General features: G+C 41.3%; 1 protein-coding gene and 1 non-coding gene across 2 annotated transcripts in view; one reads left to right on the top strand and one right to left on the bottom strand.

Annotated features, from left to right (window-relative positions):
- The window catches only part of GABRG3 (gamma-aminobutyric acid type A receptor subunit gamma3), a 679,184-nt gene that overhangs the window by 110,563 nt on the left and 544,611 nt on the right, over positions 1-24,010 (bottom strand). The window lies entirely within an intron of this gene.
- TRNAK-CUU (transfer RNA lysine (anticodon CUU)) lies at positions 14,842-14,914 on the top strand. The gene has a single exon. It is a non-coding gene; the product is annotated as a tRNA-Lys (tRNA).

Raw genomic sequence — 24,010 nt, 5'->3', positions numbered from 1 at the left:
TATTCTTCTCTTCTTAAAATATAATGACTTTGACACCAGGAGGAAAATTGTATAATTCTGTATGCTCCAAAGTATCAGCCAGGACCTGGGAGTCCTAAACAGCTGAACATTGTGGTGAGCCTCAGTGGGGCAGGGCTGTCTGAAGGGCCATGTGGTTCTCTCTGCTACTTATTAGGAGGGGAGAAGGGTTTCTGGAAACTCTGCAACACAGGGAACAGTTATCTTGCCTCCTGCAGAACTCATGGGACACTCAGGCAGGTTAAAAACAAACAAAAAAAGTGATCTAACTCTATCAATAAATCATAAATACTCTTTGCACAGTGATGATATTCACTGAAATTTTCAGAAATGCAGTTGATGTAAGCCGGCGCCGCGGCTCACTAGGCTAATCCTCCGCCTAGCGGCGCCGGCACACCGGGTTCTAGTCCCGGTCGGGGAACCGGATTCTGTCCCGGTTGCCCCTCTTCCAGGCCAGCTCTCTGCTGTGGCCAGGGAGTGCAGTGGAGGATGGCCCAGGTGCTTGGGCCCTGCACCCCATGGGAGACCAGGAAAAGCACCTGGTTCCTGGCTCCTGCCATCGGATCAGCGCGGTGCGCCGGCCGCAGCGCGCCGGCCGTGGCGGCCATTGGAGGGTGAACCAACGGCAAAGGAAGACCTTTCTCTCTGTCTCTCTCTCACTGTCCACTCTGCCTGTCAAAAAAAAAAAAAAAAAAAAAAAAAAAAAAAAAGAAATGCAGTTGATGTATAAACAGAGGGATGATTATGTTTCATTCTGTTTTGAAATTAACCAATAATGTCCATTGCTTTGTCAGTCCTATTGCTGAGTAAAAGTTGCTCATGATAACTGAGCCACCAGATCAGCATCGCTGAGTCACTCTGCTGGTAACTGTTGTTTTCACAGAGATCCAATGAGCAGATGTGCCTCTTCCTTCTACAATCCAATTAAGTCTTGCCAAACATTTACATGAAATATATTATTTTATTTAAAATTAATTTCCTTGATGTGACAGAGCATTACCATGGTTGCAAACATATGTGTGTATATATATATATATATATATATGTTTACAAATGTAAATATATAGATACTGACAGGAAAACCATGTAGAAGAATCACTTGTAAATATATATATATATATATATATACATATACATATTTAATTTGTGTGTGTGTAAGTAGATTGTTGTAGATTTTATCTCAGGAAGATAAGCATGATATACTAAGCACTTGTTGTAAAAGGGAGGCATTGATGTCATGGGCTTTGTGGGTTGAATTATTTTCTCCAAAATATTATATGTTGAGTTCTTAACCCTTAGTAGATGTGAATGTGAACTTATTTGGAAACAGAATTTTTAAAGGTAATCAGGTTAAAATGAGGTGATTAGGGTGACCTTAATCCAACACAGGTTGAGTTCTTATAAATAGGAGAAATGTGGACACAGAGGCTGACACAGAAGAAAGACAATATGGAGAGACATAGGGGATGATGGCCATCTACAAGTCAAGTAAAGAGGCATGGAACAGAGCCTTCCCGCACAGACCTCAGAAGGAACTAATCCTGCTGACACTTTGATTTCATAGTTCTGGATTCCAAAACAGTGAGACAATAAATTTCTGTTTTTAAAAAATTAATTAATTTACTTGAGAGGGAGGGAGAGAGAGGGAGAGGAAGAGAGAAGGAGACCAAGGAAAGGAGGAGGGATGGGGGAGGGGGGAGAGAGAGAGAGAGAGAGAGAGAGAAATCCTCCATTTTCTGGTTCACTTCCCAGATGGCCGTGATGTCGAGGTTGAAGCAGGAAGCCAGGAATCTCATCTGCATCTCCTGTATGGATGTCAGGGGCCCAAACACTTGGGTCAGCTTCCACTGCTTTTCCCAGGCCATTAGCAGGGAACTGCATCAGAAGTGAAGCAGTTGGGATATACTGGTGCCCAAATGGTGATGCTAGCATTGCAGGAAATGGCTTTGCCTGCTACATGTTACAACACAACCCACAAATTTCTGTTGTTTTAAGTCACCTAAAGTTGTGGTATTTTGTTACAAAAGCCTTAGTAAATGAATACAGTGGGCCCAAACCATTGCTGTAGATGGAGTTGTGTCCTCCTCCTATGCAATTCTATGTTAAATACATAATCCCTCTTGTGACCATATTTGGAAATGGGATATTTGGGAGACAATGAGTTTAGATGAGGTTATGAGGATGGGGACCTCATGATAGCATTAGTGCCACTCTAGGAAAAGACACCAGAGAACTTGCTTCCTCTCTGCCACGTGAGAGTACAGAAATCTGCCATCTACAAGTGTAACCTGCAAGAGAAGAGCTTTCCCCATAATCTCATGCACATAACTCTTCCTGGAAACAGCAGGTGCTATTCAGTGTAAACATCGCTAAGTCACCAGTTTTATGGCATATTTTAAATATTAAACTAAATAATTACCACATTTAGCAATGGTAACTGCTCTTCAAAACCTTAATGCAGTAAATTGGCAGTTGATAGGTAAACCAGATCTAATCTCTATGAAGTGAATAAAGCAGTCAAACAAGCGCCATTAGATATACATGAAAATGTACTGATGCTCTGATGAAAACTAAGGCATCTTAGAGTATGACTTAACCCCCCAAATCCAAAATTTCACATTTCCTATATATGTATTCCAAACAACTACCATTTGTCATCCAAAGAAGATGTGATGAGAATAGGGACAAGGATGGTCACACAGGATGGTCCTTTCATCCAAATTCTCACTATCTTTACATCTATTAAGTCTGGGATGCTGATGACAAGCAACAGGCTCATTCAAAGGCTGTTGATCTAATAATAATGGGGTTGTTGAAATCTTCATTCTGCTACTCATAGGTTTAATTAAGGAATAAAATTGTAGCATAAAAGAAAATTGGTGTTAGGTGAAGGTATAAGGATCACATGACAACACGGAGGTGAAGGTGCCTGGATTCAGAGCCAAGTGAGGTGTCTATAACAAATGCACACTAGAATTTGGTATAATGCTGCTTGCAGTGACCCTCAGTGCCTTCTATAACATGATGAAGAAAGCCAATGCTCTCTTTTGTGGTCTATAGACGTTTTTTTAGAACACTTCCCTTTCCCAGGTATATATTATATATTTTTCTGGACACCTTGAAATTGAGGACAATTAATATCTTTTAAGTGCTCACTATAGGAAAATATGCATGTGCTATAGGAAAATCACACTCTCAGAGAAGAAACAATGAAAGAGATGCCTGTCCAGGTGTAGAGGCTAAAAGAGGGTGAGAGCTGGGAGAGAAATAGGCAAAAGACAGTAAATACATGGAAACAATTGGTCCTACTAATGTAACCCTTTCCTTGTTTCAAGGTTGATATTTAGCAACTATGTACTGGCAGGGTCCTGCTTCCTGCCAGGTTCTAAACTAATGGGATCTTTCCCATAATTTAATAAATTATTCTTCCTGGAACATCTAATCACCAAGTCCCCATACTCTTCCACTACCCCAACTGTCTTAGCTTCTTCTGAGGGATTCTGTGGACTTTATACTAATTCAGAAACTATGAGGCTTTCCCTTTGGAGAGCATGGGCTTCCCTAGTACTACTGATTGACATCTGGTTCATGCTAGCTGTTAAACTACCCCATGCCATGACACATGCTAGAGCTCTAGCTCAGAAGGCCAGTCTCACTGCTGAATGGAATTCCTCCTCATATGGATAAAACTTGGCTGTCTTATTAGAGGTAAAAATGTCTCCATAGTACAAGACATAGCCCCTGTGGCCCTTTTGTTCTGCCTTAGTAAATTACTACATTACTGACAGTGCAGGCAAGTCTCCCCTCACTGTGAGGAGGGAGGAACATGAAACAAGGAAACTTGAATTAAGCCATCAGAAAATGCATTTTGATGTGCAGGTACTGTTAAGATGCTGTTTGGAATGCCCAGATCCCATACTGGAGTGTCTAGATGTGAATCTCTGTACTGATTTCTTTTTTTTTTTTTCTTTTCTTTCTTTTTTTTTAAACAGGCAGAGTTAGACAGTGAGAGAGAGACAGAGAGGTCTTCCTTTTTCCATTTGTTCACCCCTCAAGTGGCCACTATGGCCAATGCATTGCAGCCGGCGCGCTGAGCCGATCCAAAGCCAGGAGCCAGATGCTTCCTCCTGGTCTCCCATGCGGGTGCAGGGCCCAAGGACCTGGGCCATCCTCCACTGCCTTCCCGGGCCACAGCAGAGAGCTGGACTGGAAGAGGAGCAACCAGGACAGAATCCAGCGCCCTGACCGGGACTAGAACCTGGGCTGCCGGCGCTGCAGGCAGAGGATTAGCCTAGTGAGCTGCAGCACCAGCCTCTGTACTGCTTCTGATTTAGCTTCTTGCTAATATGCACCCTGGATGGAAGGAAATGATGGCTCAAGTTCTTGAGTCACTGCCACCATGTGGGAGGCTTGGATGGAGATCCTGATTCCTGGCTTTGACCTGGCCCAGCCACTGGTGCTGTGGGCACTCAGGAAATGGGCCAGTGGATAGATGATCTCTATTTCTCTGTCTCTGTCTTCCTGTGTGTCACTCTGTCATTAAAATAACAAATGAATGAAACTTTGTACATATCCCATATCAGAGTTCATGGTCAAGTCCCAGCTACTTCACTTACAATACTATTTCCTGCTCCTCAAGGCAACAGATGGTGGCAAAAGCAGCTGGATCCCTGCCACTCATGTGAGAGACCTGCATGTAGTTCTCTGCTCTTGGCATTGACCTGGCCCAGACATGGTTGCCTGTTTGTTGTGGGCATTTTGGAGTTAATAAGTTGATTCTCTCTCTTCTCTCCTGTCCTCTCCTTTCTTCTCTTCTCTCCTCTCCTCTTTGCATTCTCTTCCCATGCTCTTTCAAATAAAATGTAGGATTAGGGTGATATGAAATGGAAATAGACAAAAGTGAAGAAAATATAATAAAAAATCAAATGTTGGCCCTTTAAAAAGTCAACAAAACTGTTAAACCTTTATATAGACTTTCTAAAAGAAAAGGAAAGAAGATTTCATTTACAAAAATTAGGTATGAAGAACAGGATGTTGCTTCTGATCATACAGAAATTAAACAATTTATAAAAATGAAATGAACAAGTTAGATAATTTGCATTAAGTGGAGAACATTAGAAGGATATAAAGTGCCAAAGTTGATATAAAGAATAGAAATAGAAAATCTGGAACTATAATGTCAAGTGATTGAATTTGCATTTTTAAACTACCTATATAGAAAGTCTAGACCCACATGGATTCACTGGCAAATACTCAGACATTTAAAAATGAGCTAGTGGCAATGGTTTAGGATTTTTCCTCTACAAAATATAAGTGGAATAAATATTTCCTAACATATTATTAAAGGTATTATCACCTGGATACTAAACCCAAACAGAACATTATCAGATAGGAAGCTCCATAACAATATCACTTTAGAAGTTGACACATGTCCAAGAAACAATATACTAACAAACAATAACCAGCAACAGATAGAGATTATATGCCACTACTAAGTGGTATATATGACCACATACACAAGGTCAGCTGAAGAGGCAAAATTCCACTGATGTAATGAATAATAAGCAACACAGTTCCTTTCAACAGATGAAGAAAAATATTTTCAAAAAAATTCATATCTCTATGTGATGAAAACATTTGAACAAAGAAAATAAGAGAATTTCTTCAAATCAATAATACATCGATAAAACATCTATCACTAAAATCATACTTTTTTTTAGATTTTGCTTTTTCTTTTTTAATTTTAGCTTTCCTATAAAGGAGAACATGCAATATTTGTCTTTCTGTGCCTGGCGTATTTCACTCAACATGATGGCCTCCAGGTGTATCCATTTTGATGCAAATGGTAGAATTTCATTCTTTTTTTATAGTTGAATTTAAAAATTCATTCATCTGATTATGAATAGCATCATTGATTTCATATTTAGGCTGTTGTGAACATGCTGGTTCAGGTAACTGTTTGATATAATGTATTTGTGTCTTTTGGGTATACACCCAGTTCTAGGGTTGGTGGATTATGTGGCAAGTCTATTTCTATTTTTAAAAGAAATCTCCATATTGGTGTTCTGAACTAAACAGCATCTGAACTAAAAACAAAACAAAGCAAAATTTGAAAAAAAGAAGAGGAAGGGGAATAGGAGGAGGAAGAAGAGAAGAGGAAGGAGAATAAAGGAAGGAAGGTCAAGAGCAAGGAAAAGCATCTCTTGCCATGTTTATTCAAGTTATACTGGACCGTCTGGTGAGTTCGGTCAGACAAGTAGGAGAAATAAAAGGCATGCAGTTTGTAAAAAAGAAGAAAACACTATCCTGTATGTACGAAATATTAATGCATCTTCCAAAAGCACTTATATGGGATCTTAGCAATGTGATGGATATAAGGTCAGTGAACATCAATCAATCGTATTCCTATAAATAATTAAAAATGAAATTTGAAGTGCAATACCACTTATAATTGCAACAAATTTGATATCCTTAGGAATAATTTTAATAAAGTCTATGGTTTAAAACCTGTACACAAAACACTTCTCAGAGAACCTAAATTTGAACTGATGTTGAAATTTAGCACCTTAATAGAAACACTCATTGCTCTTAAATACTTTGCAAATTAGCCTATGAATTTAATATCATCCCAATTGAAAATCTAACCAGTAGGTATTTTGTGGAAGTTGACAAACTAATTATAAAATTATATTGAAATTTAATGACCTGGAATAGCTAAAACAATTTTTGCAAAAAAGAAGAGCATAGTCAAATTTCAGGGCTTACTATAAAGGAACAGTATGAAGATGGTATGGTAATAGAATAAGAATAGAAAAATTGGTCAGTGGAACAGAACAGAGTTTAAATAGGCCATCTATTCGTGCTCAACTTATTTTCAGCTAAAAAGGTCAAAATAAGTCAATGGTAAATGAATAGTCTTCAACAAAAATGAACCTTAGTTCTTATCTTGCTATATACATAATTAGAACTTATTTCTTGTTCTTTCATATAGGTTTGCATTAAAAGCAAAATATTTATACTCTAAGACAAAAACAGGAAATTTTTCTTCTTTGAGGTGGATGTAGATTACTTATCACTGAACACCAAAAAAATCGCTAATCAACACATAAAAATTGCTAAATGGGTCATCATCAAAATAATATATTCTGCTCACTCAAAGAAAACTGTAAAAGGTTGAAAAGGAAGCCAATATGCATCTATGTGAATGGCTATAACTTAAAAGACTGGAAAAACCAAATGGCACAAGTGGAACTTTCAGACCTTCCTGGCAGGAAGGCAAAATGTTGAGTCACTTTGCAAAGCTGTTTGGCAGTTTCTTATAAAGAAAAGCATATCTTCCATACATGGCCAAACAATTTCTCTGACAGTTATTTGCCAAAGAGAATTGTGAAGTTAGGTCCTTGTAGGCCCAGCATAGCTATTTTCCTTCTGGCTCAACACTAGCAACAGCCCAGCTTCCCAGCGACCTGTGAATGGCTAACATTGTGTGGTATATCCAACCAAGAGAGTATGCATCAGTAATCAAAAGGCAGTGGGTTTCATTATATATAGTCACATGATATTTTTAACAAATATTAATTCAATGAAAAAATTACAAGGTCAAATCCAGGGAAAGTTAGTTAAAAAGAAAAAAGTGTGGAGAGAGTGCAGTCTCAGGGAAGAGTAGGGAGAAAACGGCAGAGGAAACTCCACTCAAATTAGAGGGACACCGTGTATATATGTGGAGGGTGTGGGCGCACACAACTCAGGGCCCCAGCAGCCAAGAGCCTTAGCACCAGTTTGGAGAGTGAGGTGAGACCAGACTGTGGCAGCCCAAGTCATTGGGGATAAAGCAATGGGAAGAGCCTGGTTTGACTCTGGCTTGGAGCCCTGTGGAGGACAGTATATCTGCCAACCTAGAGGGAAACAAGGGGGACATGATTCTCCCTAACAACCTGGCACCAATGTCCTGTAACTAGCCAGGAGCAGGAGCACAGTTTTGGACATATGTAACAGCTGTGCCAGCTTGTGCATGCACTCCCAGCAAGCAGCCAAGAGGAGACGCCTGAGTCTGGCTGGGAGAACTGACAGGGGCTGGGTGCTCGTACTTGGGAGCCTTGTGTGCTGGGACTGTGACAACACTGTGGCTGAGAGGGAGGGTGCAGGGTGTGGCTGGGTCTTTGGGCAGTCACTGTAGATGGCTCCACACACTCAGGGCTCCCTGATTCCCTGGTGAGGGTCATTGCTGTGGTATTTGTGGTCACATCCAGGACTGCAAAGATCTTTGGTGTGGTTCTTGTGGCAACGTTGATGAATATTGTACACAGTGGGGCTATTGCCCAGGCTTTGGTCTCCTTGGAGGAGAGGAGGTAAGCGTGAGACCATGCCAACAGAGCTGAACAAATCTCTCCTCTGATAGAGAAAGAGAGAAAGAGAGAAAGAGAGAAAGAGAGAGAGAGAGAGAGAGAGAATTTACCATGCCCAATCTGGGAGTCACCTTGAACATTCCCTTCACAGCACATGCCTCAGGGTGTTCACTGAAAGAGCAGAGCTCCACTAATTCACAGAGGCATATTCCAAAGATAAAAGCCAACACAGAAGAAAAAAAAAACCCACAATGTATCTCAACAAATGCCTAAAAAGAAATGCAGCAATTGAAGAAGCAAGAATAAGGAAGACAACATGATGCCCCCAAATGAAAACAACAACACTTTAATACTAGAATGTGAAAAAGAAGAGACTGAAGAAATACTAGAAATGGAATTCAAAAAAAAACTGACTTAGAGGTAATCAGAAGCAAATCCATGAACTAAAGAAATCTGTACATGACATGAATGAGCATTTTTCCCATGAAATTGAGATTTTAAAGAAAAATATTAGAAATGAAGAATTCAATTGATCAAAAAAATGCAGTAGAAAACTTTAACAACAGAATTCGTCAGACAGAAGAAAGAATATCAGAGTTATAAGACAAATCTCTGGAAATTTTACAGTTAGACCAAAAGAAAAAAAAAGAAGAAATTAGAAAACGAAATAATAGTGTTGGAGATTTATGGGATACTATCAAACAACCCAACATATGGGTCTTAGGAGTTCCTAAAGGTGTGGAAAGAGAGAATGGATTAGAAATCTTTTTAGTGAAATAACTGCAGAAAATGTCCCTAATTTGGAGAAAGAAAAGGACGTCCCTTTCTTCAAGTACAGGAATCACATAAAACTCCTAGTAGACATGACCAGAAAAGATCTTCACCATGACACATTGTAGTCAGACTCTCCACAGTAAAACACAAAGAAAGAATTCTAAAATGTGCACCAGAGAAATGCTAGATGACTTTCAGAGGATCTCCAATTGGACTCACAGGTGACTTCTCATTAGAAACCCTACAGGCTAGGAAAGAATGGTGAGATATATTCCAAAGCTTAACAGAAAAAGCTTTCAACCCATAAAAGTATACTCTGCAAAGTCCACATTTATTGCTACCTACAAGAAACACTCACCAATGAGGATATGTGCAGTGTGAAAGTGAAAGGATGGAAAAAGATATTCCATGCTTACAGAAACCAAAAAAGAATGTTAGCCATCCTAATATCAAACAAAATAGACTTTAAAACAAAAACTGTTGAAAGAGATAAAGAATGGCACTTGGTAATGATTAAAAGATCAGTTCAACAGGAAGATATGACTATAATAAATGTATATGCACCTAATTACAGGGCACTTTACTACTTAAAAGAGATATTAATGGATCTAAAGGGAGACCTAGACACCCATACAATAGTGATGGCAGACTTTAATACCCCACTGTCAGCAATGGACAGATCAACCAGACAGAAAATCAGCAAAGAAACAACAGAGTTAATCAACATTATCGACTCAATGGACCTAATGGATATCTATAGAACTTTTCATCGTACAGATGCAGAATACCTATTCTTCTCACCAGTGCATGGAACTTTCTCTAGGATAGACCACAGGCTAGGCCATAGAGCAAGTCTCAGAAAATACAAAAAATAAAAATAATATTGTGCATCTTCTCTGACCACAATGGAATGAAGCTGGAAATCAACAACTCCAGAATCTCTAGAACATGCAAACTTGTGGAGATTGAACAACATGCTCCTGAATGAACAGTGGAACATAGAAGAACTCAAAAGAGAAATAAAAAAAAATTGTTGAGCAACAGTTTTTTTCTTATTATTTGTTGAACTCTTTACTTAGTATAGAGTTAATCTCCTATGCATAAAGTTAATTGAAAACAGATATTAGTAAAAAGTAAGAATGGGTATAGGAGAGGGAGGAGGAAGAAGGGTGGGAGTTGGGGTGGGAAGATGGGTACCATGGGAAGAATCACTATCACTATACCCCACTGTTCCTAAAGTTGTATTTATGAAATGCATGATATATATACCTTACATAAAAAGGTTTCTGGGAAAAAATTACAAGGTCAAAAATCATGAACAGGTGCTGGCATTGCAGTGCAGAAGGTTAATCTGCTTTTACAAGGCTGGCATCCCATAAGAGTTGTTCCAGTCCTGATCCACCTTCTTGTTAATGCTCCTGGGAAAAAAGTAGAGGATTACCCAAGTGTTGGGTCCCTGCCACCTACGTGGGAGACCCAGCTGAAGCTCCTGGCTCCTGGCTCCTGGCTTGGCCCAGCCTCAGCCATTGTGGCCATCCTAGGAGTGAACCAGTAGATGGAAGTTCTCTCTGTCTGTCTGTCTCTCCTCTCGGTGTAACTCTGTCTTTCAAATAAATAAATATTTTAAAAATTATTCTATACTTATGATTCCATTTACATGAAATTCTAGAGCAGGAAGAATTAATCTATAGAGACAGAGTAAAGTTGATAATAAATATGTAAATTTGGGGGCTGGCGCTGTGGTGCAATGGGTTAATGCCCTGGACTGAAGTGCTGGAATCCCATATGGGTGCATGTTCAAGACTTGGCTGCTCCACTTCTGATCCAGCTCCCTGCTATGGCCTGGGAAAGCAGTAGAAGATGGCCCTAGTCCTTGGGCTCCTGCACCTGCTTGGGAGACCCAAACGAGGCTCCTGGCTCCTGGCTTTGTATCGGCACAGCTCTGGCCATTGTGGCCAATTGGGGAGTGAACCATCGGATGGAAGACCTTTCTCTGCCTCTCCTCTCTCTGTGTACCTCTGACTTTCAAATAAATAAATAAATCTTTTTTTTTTTTTTTTGACAGGCAGAGTGGACAGTGAGAGAGAGAGACAGAGAGAAAGGTGTTCCTTTTGCCGTTGGTTCACCCTCCAATGGCCGCCGCGGCCGGCGCACCATGCTGATCCGATGGCAGGAGCCAGGAGCCAGGTGCTTATCCTGGTCTCCCATGGGGTGCAGGGCCCAAGCTCTTCGGCCATCCTCCACTGCACTCCCGGGCCACAGCAGAGAGCTGGCCTGGAAGAGGGGCAACCGGGACAGAATCTGGCGCCCCAACCGGGACTAGAACCCGGTGTGCCAGCGCCGCTAGGCGGAGGATTAGCCTAGTGAGCCGCGGCGCCGGCCAATAAATAAATCTTTTAAAAATATATAAATTTATAATTTTCTCTTTAAAGGAAAGCTCTCTCTATATACATATATATTTATATATACATATTTATATATGTAAATTTACATATGTATATAAATAAAGATTTATTTGAAAGGCAACTTACAGACAGAGAGAGACAGAGAGAGAGCGAGACAGGCAAAAAATCTCCTATCCACTGGTTCAGTCCCCAGATGGCCACAATGCCTGGGTTTGGCCCCGGACAAAGCCAGGAGCCAGGAGCTTCATCTGGGTCTCTAATGTGGGGCACAAAGGTCCAAATACTTGGGCCATCTTTTGCTGCTTTTACTAGGCTATTAGCATTGAGCTAGATGGAAGTGGGGCAGCCCAAGACATGAACTGGCACTCATATGGGATAACGGCATTGTGGGAAGTGGCTTCAACTGCTATGCCAGCTGAATATGCTATATATTAAGCCAGCCCCATAATATATTTTCTTTACCTGTACTAAATCAATAATTGGGAGAAAAATTTAGAAGGTACTATTTACAAACTAATTAAAATGTATATTTTACTACTATATTAATGAAAGATGCAGATGTACATGCAGACACTTATTGAAAGAAAAACTAGAGAATTTAAGCTCATCATGTTTCATATGCTGTGTCCATGGTTAGGAAAGCCACTAACGCACAGGTATCAATTGTAGACATCTGTAGGTGCCTCCCTAATCCTATCACCTTATTACTCTATGACTTACAGCCTAATCTCCTATGGCTGTCATTTCTGTGGCCATCAAATACTGCTTTGCTTATCAGTGTGTTGGCCAAAGGGTTAGAGGATTAATGTTCCTTGGAAGCAGTTCTCAACTTATAATGATGGAGTTGCTTTATAAATGTTCCAGTGAGAGAAGTCAGAGGCACGTGAGTCATGCTGGCTCCAAGTTTCATTGGAAACTTGGAATGGTGGCTTGCTTAGTTACATACCCTTCCTTGAAGTCTCCTTCTCTTTTCTCCCTTCCCCAACAGTGTCCCTATACCAGTGTTTCTTTCACATCCCCAATACTATTTGTACTCATCTTAGAGTGTGCTTCCGGGTCAGCCTAAATTAACCATCAAATCACACTGGGTTGATATATAAATTCAATTTCATTCCCAAAAAAGTAAGAATGGTGTGTGTGTGCGTGTGTAAAATGAAAAGATAACATAGTATAAGATCCACTTTCTTAGGATCTTCAGCAATAAGCAGACCATGAAACAAATATTGAAGCAGAAGTGATTTTCGTAGGGAATATTATGGGAAAAATCATTAGGGGATGATACAGGGGAGGGGGATGGAGATAGAGAGGGGGAAGTAGGATGCAGTATCAAGCACAATTTTGCCATAGGTAATATTAACTCAAGCCAGCAGGGCACTTTGGTGACAGTATGTACCATAGTATAAGGTGCCCCATCAGGACAAGGGCAGGAGCTGGAGTATTTATACTTCTGTTCCAGTCAGTCTAAGGAGATGACCCTTGCCATCATTCTGAATCTCACCTGTGTGAGTCGTATGAGCTCTGGCAGTTCCTGTCAAAGGAGATATCACTGAATGCGGGAGTGAAAGCATGCCTGGAGATCCGAGGGGGAATGGGGATCAGATGCCTAGAGAATCGAGGGGAGTTGGGGGGCAGACAGCATATTCTGCCTTTACAGAAACATTTAAGGAGGATAAACCTCTTCTCCCTCGGAGCGGCCACTGACTGATGCCCAGTGATGATATCAGAAACCATCACTCTAAAGGCTCTTCATCCACAGCCCAAAGTGCACAGCTGTCAGGAGGGACTTCCAATGGAGACTGTGTTTCCAAAAGACAATGCCATAAACAGCAGCTGATGGTGCCTCTCCTCGGAGCTTCCTTGCCTGGCACATCACATGATGCATGGGGCCACAAAAATACAAAATTAATAGAATGACTAGATTTCTTACTGAGGAAGAGGATAAATTCCTCTTTGGGAATAGCTGGTACTTTAATGGCAACATTTTGAACAAATGATTTTTAATTTAATGGGAAGACCTGAAATAGGGTTATGGCAACCACATTTCACCACATTCTAAAATGTCACCTCTATTAGATGGTTGCAGAGAAATTGCACATTTACCCAATATTCTCCTAATAGGCTTAGGTTTACAAAAAAAAAAAAAAGGGCAGGTGTTTGGCATAGCAGTTATTATGCTTCATGGGGCACCTGCATCCCATATCAGACTGCCTGCTTTCAAGTTCTGTCTCTGCTTTCAATTCCAGCTTCCTGCAGATGCACACCCTTGAAGGCAGCAGGTGATGGCTAAGTACTTGGGTCCCTGCTACCCACAGGGGAGATTCAAATGAAAAGTTCTTGGTTCCGGAATTTGACTTTGTCCAGTTCCAGCTGTTGTGGAAGATCTCTCTCTCTCTCTCTCTCTCTCTCTCTCTCTCTCTCTCTGTTTGTCTCTGCGTCTATGCCTTTCAAATAAAATGAAAATAAATACATTTTTAAAATAAAACAGGATTTAAAAAGGGTAAGAGATAGGTGGGGAAAACCTGACTTTAGATTTTTCTGCCAATTTGAAGCCAGCTTAGATGAGAAAGTTTTCCAATTTCATATCTAAAATTTATATGAATGTGACTAAGATTTTCTTTGCTTCTGTTTCATAGCTCATTTAAAAGTAAATAAGTGAAAACATGTCACTGCAGAATGTGTTGTTTTTACTCTGTGTTTTGGAGTGGATGTAAATTGGAAGTGAGCCAAAACCATCAACAAGCTTAGATTACGTGTGAGGGTTAACCAAAGGCAAGAAAGAAAAGACTAAAAGCAGAGGAGACCTAACTTGTCCAGGGACAGAATCACTTCACTGGATGCCCTGAAGAAAGGATTGTAGGTATCCACTATGGCTGCCAAAAGCAAGTGTCACAGATGGGTGGCTGAAAACAACAGAAGTTTATTTCCTCATAGTTCTGGGGTCTGGCGATCTGAGATCAAGGTACTTTCAAATAGCCTTCTTCTCCTGTGTCCTCACATGGTCTTTCCTTGTATGTGACTGTGTCTTAATCTATTCTTCTAAAAGATGCCTGTTCTAGAGGATTGGGGCGCGCCAACATGACTGAGAAAGAGACAGCATTTTGGACTCAGTGAGGTCTCCCCTGGATCGGCAAGAAGGCCCCTCAGTGTTTGGTGTGCTGTTCGGTTCTGTGAGGGTGAGCACAGAACCCCCTCCTATGCCCCTTTCCTTGTCTTTGTCCTCGGTCTAAGTGACCCCAGGTTAGGCACACACCACCCAGAAGCATACGCTGCTTTGCGGCTCCTCCTTTTACTTTTGGTTCGCCTGGCTAGCTCAGTCGGTAGAGCATGAGACACTTAATCTCAGGGTCATGGGTTTGAGCCCCACATTGGGCACCAGATGTTGAAGTTGATTTTTTTTCTGAAAGGATTTGCTTCTGAGAGGAGGAGTGTGGTGGTGGCAAGAGGCACGGAGTCACCACACAGAACCCTGAGGCAAGCAGCCTGCAGACTCGTTTATTTCAGTTGCTACAGCTGCTTATATAGCCAAGGAAGCCAATCTGGTCAAGGGGCGGTCTATGCCCTAACCAATCACAGCCTGTTGCCAGGCAGTTTCCAAAGTCATCCAATCACAGCCTGTTGCCAGTCAGGCTCTTGTTGCCAGGCAGTTTCTGAAACCATCCAAATCACAGCCTGCTGTCAGAAAGGCTCTGTTTTCATGTGGTTTCCAAAGCCATCCAATCACGGCCTGTTGCCAGGCAGTTTCTGTTGTCAGTGGCCATCTTGGCATGACCTTTTCACCTCAGTGGCCAATTGGCATGACCTTTTCACCTCAGCAGCCATCTTGGCATGACCTTTTCACCTCCTCATTCCACCACACTCACTTAACCTAAATTCTCTTGTTAAAAATGCTACATCCAAATGCAGCCACATTCTGAGATACTAGCGGTTAGTGCATCAACACAGGGATTCTAGGGGTGCACAACTTAGCCCACACATACTTCATCTTGGGGTGGGGACAGGCTGTGGTTGGTGCAGCAGGCACTCTGTACTCTGCAGCATACAGCCTCATTGGAAGGAAACATTCTTTGTGGCTTTGACGTTGAGAGCTCTTACTTGCTTTGATGAGCTGAGCACAAATCACATGCAGTCTACCACCTGGAAGAAAATGGCACATTTATGGGATATTACCCTGTATATCTCTGAAATATAAAACTGTTATTAGGATCAACAGCCTCAGCATTTCAATTGCCCTGTATAAATGGGCCATGTCACAGAAAAGGAGGTTGAGAAAATGACTGCAGAGGTCTTTGTAGGAAGTAGAAAACTAGAAGAGTTAGCGTTAATGGCCTACTAAAGTGTGTTTTGTGTAGGGTATCTAGCTTCCAGGGTGTCCTGGTATATCTCAATGACTGGGACAGACACCAGGCTTAGGATGTGTGTACGTTTTTAGAATCCCTTAGGGGATTGCTCTTCCCAGTGGTCGTGCTGCCTGGAGAGGCAGAGTTGTGCTACGTGTATTTGCATGTGACATGAGGTAGATTTGTGCACAAGAGTGTGCTCCATTCCAAGTATGGCTGTTGAATCATTCAGCCATGGCGTTGTTACTATCTATTCCTTGGCTTCCTTTCTGTGTCTGTGAGTATAGGGAGCATCCCTTGGTGTAGCCCTCACAGGATAGTGATGTTCATCAACCACTATGAGGTAAACAGGAGCTAATCTGGCTGAGCCCACACTTTAGAGAACAAAAGACTGGGGGAAGAGGCTGAGACCCAGAGCTTTGCTGTACACATCAGCTGTGAACTCTTCCAAGACTTCAAGTGGGGGTCAATTCTCCCTCTGGGTGGCTCATGTCATGGCAAACAGCATGAATGGGGAGTGGATGTCTTAGGGTCTGGCTTTTCTTCAGGGGGCCTCACCATTTGGTCCAAGATTTCCCCTACTGCAGCTTCATGCTATTGCTTCTTGCAGGACACTGGTCAAGACACCTGTGGCCCACACTGGAGTGCCTAGGTTTGATTCTTGGCTCTGGCACCAGAGTCTAGCTTCCTACTTACAGATACTCTGAGAAGCAGTGGTGATGACAGCAATTAGGTTCCTGCCACCCACATGGGAGACCTGGGTTGAGTTCTGGCTCCCAGGTTCAGTATCAGCCCTGCTCTCACTCTTGTGGTCATTTAAGTAATTTAGGTATTGAAGCTTCCCCTCTTTCTCTCTTGCTCTCTCTTTCTCGATCAAACACGCACACACACACACACAATGTGTATCTGGTTCAGAGCAGTTTGGTGAAATCTCAACACCATGCTGCTCTGTGCAGCCCTGCTCAGTCCCTCCGAGGACATGGATTATGCCTTCTTTAGCATATTTTAGCTGCATACACTGCCTGCTAGTTAGTTACGTAGTGGCTGTCGCAGTTATCAACTTCCAAGCTATTGCAGTGTTTGTGTTCTAATGACTTTCTTAATAATGATCCCAGAGTAAAACTGGAAAATCAGATGTGCCAAAGAGAAACCTCAGCATGTTTCTTGTGGGTGAAATGGTGATACTTTATGTATTTATAGGAAAAATACAGCACATTTGGGGTTTAGTATTATCATTTGGAGCTCAGTATTAACCACAGTTTCAGGCATCCACTGAGGGTCTTGGAATATATGCACTTTGAATAAGGAGCACTATTATGACCCTAAAGTAGCAAGTCTTGTTGCAATGTGTTTAATCCAGTGGCTTCCATACTGATCACAAAATTCTAAAGAACTTTATTAGAGAGAGAGAGAGAGAGATAAAGAAAGATCTCCTAAACACAGGTTCACTCCTTAAATGTCTGGAACAGCTGAAGCTGGGCCAGCCCAAAGCCAGGAGCTACAAACTCAATCCAGGTTTCCTATATAGGTTCCAGGGTCACAGCTACTTCAGTTATCATTTGCTGACTCCCAGGATCTGCATTAGTCGAAGCTAGAATCAGGAGCAGAACTTGGAGTTGAACCCAAGCACTCTGATATTAGATGTGAGTATCCCAACTGGGAGCTTAACCACCAGGCCAATGTCCAGCCAAGATACTTTTCCCCAGTGTTTCAGGCTTGTCTGTGTCTCCCCAGGAAGTCACAGGCACAGAGGAAGGAAACTCTGTGGTGGCTTTAGCTGGTCTGGGACACCCCTGATTTGTACTTGCTCTTGGGGTAGGTTGAGATCTCTCAGGATTTTCAGCTCAGGTTTTGGTTCTCATCAGAGGAAAATAAAAAGGAAAGATATTCAGAAAGTTGATTCAAGGAGAGGACAAGTGAAATGATTTGTCACAGTGCTCACCCTGGGAGTGTGTGCTGGATATGCCTGGTTGCTTGGCAGTTGGAGGTTCAGGGACACAGACTAGCTTGGAATCCTTCCAGAGCGCCTCTCCATGCCAAGCATGAAGCAACAAAACCCTCTCATGAGCTGTTCTGTGCTTTGTCTCCTAAGTCCAGAACAGAGTGATGACACACCTGCCATATGGCTTATAAGGATCAGTAACTTAGCACAATAAATGTAGGGTGAAACACTATATTCGCCTGCAAGAGAATTAAGCCTACTGTGGTACAGGAAATTAACAGTGTACAAATGTTCTAATGTATCCCATTCATTTGAGAAAGAAAATTGCAGCAATATTTCAGAAGACATACAAGATAGATACTGAAATAAATGCTCAGAACAAATTAGAAGTATCTGTTCTGTTTTGCTGTACCATTATATTATGCCCTAAAAACAAAAACAAGGGGTGGGCACTGTGGCATAGCATATTAGGTTGTGGCTTGGGATACCCACGTCCCATATCAAAGTGCCCAGTTTCGAGTCTTGCCTCTGCTTTCAATCCAGCTTCCTACTAATGTGCCTAGGAGGCAGCAGATAAGGCCTAAATATTTGGGTTCATGCCACCCATGTACAAGACTGGGATGGAGTTCTTGGCTCCTGACTTTGCTCTGGCCTAGCCCTGGATGCTACAGCCACCTGGATAGTGTACCAGCAAAGGGAAAATACATCCTTCTCTCCCCCCAACCCCACCTCTGTGTGTGTCTCTCTCTGTTTCTTCCTCTTAATTCCCCACTTCTCCTCTCTCTGTGTGTCATTTTGCCTTTCAAATAAAAAAAAATAACAAATACCCTCATCTTCTCTGATCTTTATCACTTGGACTTCTAAGGTGGGGGATAGGGTAGGAGATGCTGTGCTTTGAAGTGAAACAGTGGATGAAAAAGCATCACCTGGTGACAAGTAGCAACTTCAATATTAAGTTACTGTATACGATCACAAGAATTATCTGATCTACTGCCCTCACTATAGTAAAAAAAATCTACAGCTTAGGCCATGATTACACTATTTACAGTGCCATCTAACTTCTTTTTTATGATGGCTTTAACTTATGGAATAATTAACTGGATGATCACATTCTAGGCTTAATCATGTTACCTTTATCTTTTTCTAAGGAATAACTCTAGGTCGACATTTGCCTTGCACCAAATAATGGATAGCTCAGCTTCATTAACTGTAAAATGAGAAAAAACTATTAAACATGTCTATATCATGGATTTGATATGAGGATTTGGAGATAAGAAATGTTAAGTGTGCTTGATTATGGCTGGCACAGGAGAAGCCCTGCATCAACATTAGTTGTTCTTTTTCACATATGAACTTGGGACTGTTAATATCTGGCAAAGAGAATTGAATCCAATGAAGATGGCTTAGATAGTGATGAGCATAACTGAAAAGGAATTTCAGAATCAGAGACAAGAATAGTTCACTGATATATCTGGCTTGGTGGTGATGAAAAGTACACTGATAAAAATCTCAAATATATACCTATGAATCTCAGTGATTGTAAAAATGTTGTCTTCATAGATAGATTCTTAAAAATAAAGGACCATGATGGCAAAAGAATATCTTTTACTGTTTCTTTCTTTCCATTTTTGATGTTGGTAGATATTTTATAATTAGTTTTTTTTTTTCAGAGAAGACAGGGCATTACTCTGTCAGGAAAGCACAGAGAAATTCTTGAGGGATTCTTAGGAATGAAAAAAAGGGTGAGTAGAGTTGGTACCTGAAAAGATTTTCAGGTTGAAACATTTCAAGTGTGCAGACACCCAGGCTGGGCATGGATCATGACAGAACAGTGATGAAGGGAGACAAGTGGTGACAAAATTCACAACTTAGTGACGTGCACACAGGTCACAGATGTGCCAAATTAATATACAGCAGAAGTCTTACGTGAGGTATCACCAAGAGCAGTGAGGAATATAGAAATAAGAAGATAATGAGGTGCTTATGTTTCAGATATAAATGTTAAAACCAGTTACCTCAGTGTAATATATCTCTAGTAATGGAATTTACCACCTCAAGTAATAATCCAGCCATCTGTTCAGAAGTAAGAATCAGGCTATCCTGAATTCAGGTACAAATGTCAGAGGAAAAAACTTGGAATGTGATTGCAGAAATGAAAATTTACATTCTGTTGTGTGTTTTGGAGACTCCTTGAGGAAGATCATGATGGAACAATATGGTCAGAAGAGGGTCTAAATAAAGCAAAGTCCTATAGTAAGAGGTTGTTATTGTCCACCCAACACTGTCCAGTCTTTAAGAACATCATGGAATGCTAATATGAGACTTAGCCCAGTGGTAATCACCATTTTCACTGTCAACTCATAAACAGATTATGCTAGTATGGATTGCAGTTTTTGTCTAGAAAGCTGTTTTGGTGATTGTCAACATCAATCTGTGATAAGATGATCTACATTTTGATTTCTTATTTCAAATAGTATGTGTCTCCCATATAATGAGAGAGGTACATGTTTTTGTCCAATTCAAGCATGTAACCAAGTGTTTTTAATGATGCTTTTACCTAGCACCATCCACTATATTCATTGCTCTTTTGTCCACCTTTACTTGTTAACCAAAACACAATTTTCATTTCATACTGTCCTGAGCTTCTCCTCCAGTGCTTCATATCCTGGGGGACCTGACTTGGGAGAAGATTGTGACTTATTCTCTGTTTGGATGAGTTTCTGTTTGCACCGAGATCAGCTGAGAGGGGACAGAGGCAGCTGGTTCTGACCTTGGAGGGGGACTCTTTCATTAGGTAATGCTAGAATGAGGACACGGTTAACATGCAAATAAATCTTTTCCTGTTTTCCTTTTCCTCCACACACATTTCTATGCTTTCTAAACGTGCTACAAGCACTCAGCCTGTAATTCTAGCAGTCTACTGGGAAGTGCTCTCTCCTGTAGACCAGAGCTGGCAGCCATCAGGGGGGAGACAAACGTGTGGGTCTTCCAGGTGAGGCCATGAATTCTGCTAAGTGGTTTGAGCTTAGCATCCTGGCTGGATGTAATGATGCAGTGTTTATAGAAAACTATATCATGCTAATGGTGACTTTTAAGGTCCAACAGTGAATAGAGATGCTCCTAGCTTTTAATGGGGTTATTTCCTGATAAGTCCATTATAAGCTTGAAAATACTGTGGAAAGTGCATTTAATACATGTAATCTACTGAGTATTCTGGCTTAGCAAAACAGCACACTTTAAAGCATCCATTGTCTCTCTTCATGACTGCAGGGTTGATTGGTAACTTTGCTCACTATCACTGTCCAGCATTGTGAGAGAGAATCCGATCACAGATTGCTAGTCTGGAAAAATGTCCAAATTCAAAATTCAAAGTATAGCTTCTACTGAATGCATATTCTTTTTTTTTCTTTTTTCTTTTTTTTTTTTTTTTTGGACAGGCAGAGTGAACAGTGAGAGAGAGAGAGACAGAGAGAAAGGTCTTCCTTTGCCATTGGTTCACCCTCCAATGGCTGCCGCAGCCGGCGTGTTGCAACCGGCGCACAGCGCTGATCCGATGGCAGGAGCCAGGTACTTATACTGGTCTCCCATGGGGTGCAGGGCCCAAGCACTTGGGCCATCTTCCACTGCACTCCCTGGCCACAGCAGAGAGCTGGCCTGGAAGATTGGCAACCGGGACAGAATCCGGCGCCCCAACCGGGACTAGAACCCGTTGTGCTGGCGCCGAAGGCAGAGGATTAGCCTAGTGAGCCGCGGCGCCGGCTGCATATTGCTTTTACGTCATCATAAAGTTGAAAAATCAAGCTGAAGCATCATAAGCCGGGGACTGTGTATTTTGGAGAAAGTGTCGCATCCTTCTTTCTGCAGTGATTCATCTCTGGAAGTTTATCAGGCAGTGAAAGTTCATTCCAAAACAGAAGGCCATTTGCAGCCAGCAGGAGGCAGGCTCCTGGGGCAGGGCAGTTCTTTCTCTTGAGTGTGACTCTGGTGTATGAAGCAATGTGGTTTCACACATGGACCCTGAGCAGATGGGGGCACTCCCCTGCCCAGAACCAGAGAAATGCAGTGACTCTTCCATAGCTGAATGCATTTAAAAGGATTACTGGTTGATTTTGACTTAATTGGCAATGCCAGCCACATGCATTGTCTTTGGAAAGACAGAATGGAACTGCAAAGTATTATTTAGTTTTTATAAAAACCCTTCATCAAAATGTGAAATACACATAATATAATAGAAAGCAGTTTAAAATTTAACTAAGCTATTGAGAAAACAGTGAGTACGTCTCCAGAGAGTGATAAAGTTATTAGAAGAAAAGAATTCAAGTGTCAGTTAAACACTCATATCATTCTTTTCCGGTTAATAGAATCTGGATGGTTTCTGATCCAGCGTATTAACTTGATCATGTCCTACTAAACCAGGAGTGCTGCCTCCTTCAGAAGCCTACACTGGAACCCACAGAAACAGGGCAGCTGGAGGCCAAGCTGGATCCTGCTCTCGCTCCGTTGTGCCTGATACAGAGGAAGTGTCCAGAACTATTCTTGGAGTGTTTTCTAAGAGACTAAAAGAATGTCTAATGGGCAGCTAGCTTAGAGGCAGTGGAAAATGCAACTCTAGAGCAGCAGACAGCACACTATGATGTAAACACTTATTTTTTTTTTTTATTTAATGAATATAAATTTCCAAAGTACGAATTATGGATTACAATGGCTTCCCCCCCATACCGTCCCTCCCACCCACAACCCTCCCCTTTCCCACTCCCTCTCCCCTTCCATTTACATCAAGATTCATTTTCGATTATCTTAATATACAGAAGATCAGCTTAGTATATATTAAGTAAGGATTTCAACAGTTTGCTCCCACACAGAAACATAAAGTGAAAAATAATAGATGATTTTTTTTAAATGATGATGAAATCAGATCAGACCTATTGTCCTGTTTAATCCCAGTGAGAGTCAAGTTGGGAGTTGATAGTTTCTTTTTTTTTTTTTTTTTTTTTTTACAGAGGATCAGTTTAGTATGCATTAAGTAAAGATTTCAACAGTTTGCACCCCCATAGAAACACAAAGTGAAATATATTGTTTGAGTACTCATTATAGCATTAAATCTCAATGCACAGCACATTAAGGACAGAGATCCTACATGAGGAGTAAGTGCACAGTGACTCCTGTTGTTGACTTTACCAATTGACACTCCTGTCTATGGCATCAGTAATCTCCCTATGCTCCAGTCATGAGTTTCCAAGGCTATGGAAGCCCTTTGAGTTCTCCGATTCTTATCTTGTTTAGACAAGGTCATAGTCAAAGTGGAGGTTCTCTCCTCCCTTCAGAGAAAGGTACCTCCTTCTTTGAAGACCTGTTCTTTCCACTGAGATCTCACTCACAGAGATCTTTTGCCAGAGTGTCTTGGCTTTCCATGCCTGAAATACTCTCATGGGATTTTCAGCCAGATCGGAATGCCTTTAGGGCTGATTCTGAGGCCAGAGTGCTATTTAGGACATCTGCCATTCTATGAGTCTGCTGAGTATCTCACTTCCCATGTTGGATCACTCTCCCCTTTATTTATTCTATCGGTTAGTGTTAGCAGGTACTAGACTTGTTTATGTGCTCCCTTTGACTCTTAGTCCTTTCATTATGATCAATTGTGAACTGAAATTGATCACTTGGAATAGTGAGATGGCATTGGTACATGCCACCTTGATGGGATTGAATTGGAATCCCCTGGTATGTTTCTAACTCTACCATTTGGGGCAAGTCAGCTTGAGCATGTCCCAAATTATACATCCCTTCCCTCTCTTATTCCCACTCTTAATGTTTAACAGGGATCACATTTCAGTTAATTTTTAACACTTAAGAATAACTGTGTATTAATTACAGAATTAAACTAGTCATATTAAGTAGAACAGACAAAAAAAAAACTACTAAGAGGGATAATGTATTAAGTTGTTCATTAACAGTCAGGGCTATGCTGATCAAGTCACCGTTTCCCATAGTGTCCATTTCACTTCAGGAGGTTTCCTTTTTGGTGTTCAGTCAGTTGTCACCGATCAGGGAGAACATATGGTATTTGTGCCTTTGGGACTGGCTTATTTCACTCAGCATGATGTGTTCCAGATTCCTCCATTTTGTTGCAAATGACTGGATTTCGTTGTTTCTTACTGCGGTATAGTATTCTAAAGAGTACATATCCCATAA

The sequence above is a fragment of the Oryctolagus cuniculus genome, chromosome 12, assembly GCF_051225735.1.
Source record: "Oryctolagus cuniculus isolate XC-2025 breed Fujian yellow rabbit chromosome 12, ASM5122573v1, whole genome shotgun sequence".
Lineage (NCBI taxonomy): Eukaryota > Metazoa > Chordata > Mammalia > Lagomorpha > Leporidae > Oryctolagus > Oryctolagus cuniculus.
Note: the sequence above shows the minus strand (reverse complement) of the source record. Positions and strands in the feature narration are given on the sequence as shown.